The sequence below is a fragment of the Tympanuchus pallidicinctus genome, unplaced genomic scaffold, assembly GCF_026119805.1.
Source record: "Tympanuchus pallidicinctus isolate F22 unplaced genomic scaffold, pur_lepc_1.0 scaffold19, whole genome shotgun sequence".
NCBI lineage: Eukaryota > Metazoa > Chordata > Aves > Galliformes > Phasianidae > Tympanuchus > Tympanuchus pallidicinctus.
The window spans coordinates 12,264,653-12,270,652 of NW_026294710.1; positions in this window are offsets into that span (position 1 = coordinate 12,264,653).

Here is a 6,000-nt window from a genome sequence, read left to right on the forward strand (position 1 = left end):
TATGAACTTTACAAAGCAGGTCAAAACATGTTTGTTACTATTACTTTCCAATGGCAGACACTACAAACTCTTATTAGATTATACCTAATATAGAAACAAGTACATTTAGATTATAATGAAATGCAAGATTATAATGAAAGAAGGAGTTTTGCACAGTATCAAATAACAGGAGTTAGGAGAAGAAACTTAGCTGGCTTATAATAGAGTTTTATAGACCTATGAATGGGATTATATGAGAGGGTTGCCTAAAATTGCTATTTCTGTTCATGGAGTTCACTGTCCTCTCTCTAATACTGCAAGTAGAGCCTAGCAAGCAGTACACAAAATAAGGCTTCTATTCATTTGGTTCCAAGTTTCTTTAATGTATCTCTCAACGTCTAAGCTCTAGAACCATCTGAATGGACATATTAAACATTAAAAAATGATATGTACAATAGATATTAAAAATGGCATGAGGAAAAATATGAAAGAAAATAATCCGTGTTTTTGATTACTGTGGAGTGTGTGTTCAGCTTGAGTCACTAAGTTAAACAATCCGTGATCACAAAAAACCCTCCAAGGCTGTACAATTAAGATCAAAGCAACAAAAAATTAAATATTCCTATCTGTAGTCTTTCCCTGAGCTTCAGGTGTCCTTAGAGTTACTTAAAAACACATCAATACATACAGATAAAACTATCAGCCAAAGGCTTTTATGTAGCAGCAAAAAGGAAAAAGAAATCTAGCTATATAAATCTGCAGTTCAAGTCAAATCCCTCTTGCTGGATGCCATTGGACATAGATGAGCTCTGCAGCTGCATCAGTTATCCCTGTCCTGAGGTATGAGCCAGAGCTTAAGGTACTGAGGGAAATGTCATTCAGCCCTTTTCAGGCTGAAAGAGCTTGAGTAGGCTCTTCATTTCAGGTGGGGAAGAGCGTCACCTGGGACTAGGCTTTAAAGGTCAAGTCAACAGTGAAGGTTAATCCCAGTGTCTTTCTGACAATCTGAGAAGTAAAAGCTTGTGTGAAAGTATAGGCCTTCAGCATACCTTCAGAAAGCCAGTTCCTTAGCTGGCATAAGTCTACCACGCAGCACTGATGTCAGTAGGGTTATTTGTGTCAGCTGAGTACTGGTCCCACGTGAGGTGCAAATCCCATGGCTGGATAGAAGGCAGAAAAAATGTTTATTTAAGATGTTTGTAAAATTCGCTTACACTCAGCTCCTTTTTGTTGAAATCTAAATGTACTTTCCTTGAACAAAGTCAATGTGAAGCAAGTACAATGACACAGAAAGACAGTGAAATGAGAATTAGTTGTGGAGAGACTCATACCACTATGCAAAACTCAAGTTGAATGGGACCAGAAAGAAACTGGAAGCAGTTGTAAACAGGTAAAGAAAGAACTCCCTGGAAGATATATGAATGTATCAGGAAGGCAATATCTCATGTAACAGGTATAGTTTGTAAAGCACTCTGCTGCTTTGCTAATCAGGCCCACACAAGTAGGACACATAGATGAATAGTGAAGGTCTTTGAAGTCAAGTAAAATCAGAGCTACTCACAGAGCAGAGAAGCTGCTCTCCTGCAGACAGCTACTGATAATTAGCACAGATAATGACATTACTTATCAGATAACAGGATGGACAATGCAAAACCTAGCTGAAGTCATAACTAAGACCTAGGATTTTGTCTTTCTCAGCTTGTAAACAAATAATTCTAAATAACAAAACCAGCGCCTGTTTTTCTTTGCAATTATTAACTGGCATCTGTACAGATGATCACATTGCATAAAATCTTCTCTAAAAGAGAATAAAGTACATTTGAGAATGATCTTTCGTCAACATGAAGAGTGTACTTGTGTGGTGCATAAACTTTGCTTTGATCCATTTGAGAAGCTGTCTAACCTTAAAGATCTCCTTCAAGATCTGATAGGTAAATACGCAAGTTTCAGTTTGCCAACACGTCCCAACTCTACTCTTACTGCTAGAACAGGAAAAGAAGTGGCTTGGGGAGAGAAAATTATATCAGGTTTGACTTTTGTACTCTATCTCTTTTCTCTTTAATCTGTTTCAGGGACAGGCCCTGAGCTTGAGTGGAAGTACTTAAAGTGTCATTTAAAAATAAAAATCAACTTCATAATAATGTTGAATGTATTCATCATGACTATGTACCTGAGACACGAAGAAAAAGCATTAGCTATGTGCTTAATAAAAACATATACATATATTTTAAACAGAGAATGGCTTTAAACCTAAATATTGTGTTTAGTGATGCCGAATTTGCATTGTATGCTATAAGAACAGTAAGCTGAACTAGAATTATGTTCAATGCCTACAGCTTGCTCTGTTCTACCAGGAAACCCCAAGTTCAAGGATTTCAGAGTGACAGGAAGACAAAATGTGCTTTCTGAACTTTCGTTTTGTTATTTTAAGAAATTACTTGAAAATATATAGGATTCTTTGGATTTTCACTTCAGTGACTTTCACAGAATCACAGAATCACCTGGGTTGGAAGGGACCTCAAGGATCATGTAGTTCCAACCCCCCTGCCTAGCAGGGCCACCAAACGTGCACATTCAGATCAGGTTGCCCAGGACCCCGTCCAACCTGGCCTTGAACACGTCCAAGGACGGGGCATCCACAACCTCCCTGGGCAGCCTGTTCCAGGGCCTAACTACTCTCCTTGTGAAGAACTTCCCCCTAACATCCAACCTAAATCTTTCCTCCTTCAACTTGGATCCATTTCCCCTAGTCCTGCTGTTGTCAGCCCTTCTGAAGAGTTTACTTCCCTCCTGGGTGTAGGTTCCCTTCAGGTATTGATAGGCTGCAATGAGGTCACCCCGCAGCCTTCTCTTCTCCAGGCTGAACAAGCCCAATTCCCTCAGCCTGTCCTCATAGGGGAGGTGCTCCAGCCCCCTGATCATCTTAGTCGCCCTCCTCTGGACCCTTTCCAAGATCTCTATGTCTTTCTTGTACTGAGGGCTCCACACCTGGACACAGTACTCCAGGTGGGGCCTCACAAGAGCCGAGTAGAGAGGGACAATCACCTCCCTCTCCCTGCTGACCACCCCTCTCCTGATGGAGCCCAGGATCCCATTTGCCTTTCGAGCTGCCAGAGCGCACTGCTGGCTCATGTTAAGTCTCTCGTCCATCAGGACCCCGAGGTCCTTCTCTGCCGAGCTGCTCTCAAGGACCACTCCTCCCAGCCTGTACGGGTGCCTGGGGTTCTTCCGGCCCAAATGCAAAACCTTGCACTTTGCCGTGTTGAACCTCATTAGGTTCACCCGAGCCCAGCCCTCAAGCCTGTCGAGGTCTCTCTGAATGGCATCCCTTCCTTCCACCGTATCAACCGCACCACTCAGCTCGGTGTCGTCAGCAAACTTGCTGAGGGTGCACTAAATTCCCTCATCGATGTCATTAATAAAGATGTTAAAGAGCACCGGTCCCAAGACAGACCCTTGGGGGACACCACTTGTTACCAGCCTCCACCTGGACATAGAGCCATTGACCACCACCCTCTGTCTGTGGCCTTTCAACCACTTGCTTATCCATCAGGTCGTCCACCCATCAAATCCACTTCCCTCCAATTTGGAGATGAGGATGTGGTGGGGGACCATGTCAAAGGCCTTGCTCAGGTCCAGGTAAATGACATCGGTCGCCTTCCCTTCGTCCACCAATGCCGTCACTCCATCATAGAAGGCCACAAGATTAGTCAGGCATGACCTTCCCTTGGTGAAGCCGTGCTGGCTGTCTCGGATCACATGCTCATTCTTTATGTGATCGAGCATGTTGTCCAGGAGGATCTGTTCCATGATCTTCCCAGGCACGGAGGTGAGACTCACCGGCCTGTAGTTCCCCGGGTCCTCCCTGCTCCCCTTCTTGTATATGGGAGTGACGTGACCCTTCCTCCAGTCATCCGGGACCTCACCTGACAGCCACGACTTCTCAAATATGATGGAGAGCGGCTCGGCAACCACCTCAGCCAGCTCCTTCAGGACCCTGGGATGCACGTCATCTGGCCCCATAGACTTGTATTCATTCAGTCTAAGGAGGTACTCTCGGACTTGCTCTGCCCTAACAGTGGGGAGGGATTTACCTCCTTGGTCCCCACATAGAGGTTTGGGGATGCAGGGTTCATGGACGTGAAGAAGACTAGAATCCTGGCCACCAGTGAAGACCGAGGTGAAGAACTCATTCAGCACCTCAGCTTTCTCTTCATCTGTTGAAGCCAGTTCTCCTTTTAAATTTACCAAAGTAGGTACGCCCGTTTTGGCCTGTCTCTTCTGGCCAATGTACCTGTAGAAGGTTTTCTTATTGTTTTTCACGTCCCTTGCCAAGTTCAGTTCTGCCTGCGCCTTGGCTTCCCTGATCCCACGTCTGCAAGTCCGGACGGCGTTCCTGTACTCTTCCCAGGTGACACAGCCTTGTTTCCAGAGCTTGTACACCCCTTTCTTCGCCCTCAGTTCTCTCAGCAGGTCCTTGCTGAGCCATGCCGGTTTCCTACCTCGCCTGCCCACTTTCTTATTCAGAGGAATGGAGACCTCTTGTGCTTCCAGGAGGGCATCTTTGAAGAACCGCCAGCTCTCCTCAACATCCCTGTCTTTGAGGGCAGCGCGCCAGGGGATCTTGGCCAGCAATCCATTGAGTAGCTTGAAGTCTGCTTTTCTAAAATTCAGTGTCCTGATCCTGCTCTTTGCCAGGCCCACATCGCTTGAGATCACAAACTCAATCAGGGCATGGTCGCTGGAGCCCAGGCAGCCTCCAACCTTGACGCCTTTGATGATCTCCTCGGCGTTGGTAAGCAGCAGGTCTAGCAGCGCTTCACCTCTGGTCGGTCTGTCCAATACCTGAACCAGAAAGCTATCGTCAATGGATTCCAAGAGCCTTCTGGAGCTCTTGCAGCTCGCCGTGTGGTTTTTCCAACAGATGTCCGGATGGTTGAAGTCCCCCACCAGGACAAGAGCCCGTGAGCCAGACATCTCACGCATCTGGAGCAAGAAAGCCTCATCAACAGCCTCCCCTTGATCAGGTGGTCTGTAGTATACCCCTAACACCAGCTGACCTATATTAGTCCCATCTCTAATCCTAACCCACAGGCTCTCAACCTGTTCCTGACTGTTTCTCGTAGGGAGCTCCTCACAGTTTATCCAATCTCTGACATAGAGAGCAACTCCCCCACCCCTCCTACCTCGCCTATCTTTCCTAAAGAGTCTATAGCCGTCGATGGCAGTATCCCAATTGTGGGAGTCATCCCACCATGTTTCTGTGATAGCAACAAGGTCATAACTTTCCGAGTGCATCACAGTTTCGAGTTCCTCCTGCTTGTTACTCAGGCTGCGTGCATTGGTATAAAGGCACTTCAGCCGGGCTATCCGTCTCGCCACCTTTATAAGGGATCTAGGATCCCCTAGAACAGCAGCATCCCCAGCATCCCCCTGCCCTAGTCCTTCCCTATGCACTCTGCCGTCATTGCCCATGGAGTTTGGTACAAGCCCTCGAATGACCCGTTCAACCCCAGTAGCCCTTATTTTGTCCCCTTCCCCCTTCATTCCTAGTTTAAAGACCTGTCAATGAGTCCAGCTAATTCTTCAGCTAAGATCCTCTTACCCCTCAGGGACAGGCTGCATGCGTCAGCAGCCATCATGCCAGGTGCAGTGTAAATTGCCCCATGGTCAAAAAAGCCGAAATTCTTGCGCCTGCACCAGCTCTTAAGCCATCTATTGAAGAGTTGGGTATTTTGGATCCTCCCTGTACCTTTCCCTGACACCACGGGGATAGAAGAAAAGACCACTTGCACCCCAGATCCTTCAAGTATTCGCCCCATTCCCCTGAAGTCTTTCTTGATAGACCTCAGGCTTTCCTTATCAACTTCCTCGCCGCCAGCCTGAATTATTAAAAGTGGGTAATAATCCGAAGACCGAATCAACCCAGGAATTTTCTTTGAAATGTCCCTGACCCGTGCCCCAGGAAGGCAGCACACCTCTCTGCGGGTAGGGTCGGGCCGGCATATAGGGCCTTCTGTT